The following is a 432-nucleotide window of genomic DNA, read 5'->3' on the forward strand; positions in this document are numbered from 1 at the left end:
GTGTGTGTGTGACTGAAAAACAGGAAAAAGGAATATTTATCACCACAACAATTATAGGCTTTTGAAATCACTAAACAGTGAGGTGCTAAAATGGAATTAGAAAGACAAATAGACTGCAGATGGTCAGTTTGATGGTATTTTAATGACCAAAAGTTGTGATGCCTTTTTAATTGTCTTTTTTAGTATCTCAAACACAGTTGCTGTACAGTAGAGCAGAGGTTGCATTAGACTTTCTAATTTTGACAGGCAGGGCCGTAAAATCATTATCGTCATAATCTATTATTACCTGACATGTTTTTTATTACATTCTTTTTAATGATGAGACATAGCCTACTTTAATAGCAAAAACAATAACAATAACATTAACATTAATAGCATTAAATATACAGAACTATATAACTATACTTGACCTCCTTGCTGCCACTGGCTGAT

At 32.4% G+C, this 432-nt stretch overlaps 1 protein-coding gene across 1 annotated transcript in view; it reads left to right on the plus strand.

The window, feature by feature from the left end:
• Positions 1-432, plus strand: part of sipa1l1 (signal-induced proliferation-associated 1 like 1) — a gene marked incomplete in the record, with an annotated part of 34,975 nt that overhangs the window by 8,942 nt on the left and 25,601 nt on the right.

This window comes from Morone saxatilis, unplaced genomic scaffold (assembly GCF_004916995.1).
Source record: "Morone saxatilis isolate NCDOM2014 unplaced genomic scaffold, NCSU_SB_2.0 Contig7, whole genome shotgun sequence".
Classification (NCBI taxonomy): domain Eukaryota; kingdom Metazoa; phylum Chordata; class Actinopteri; family Moronidae; genus Morone; species Morone saxatilis.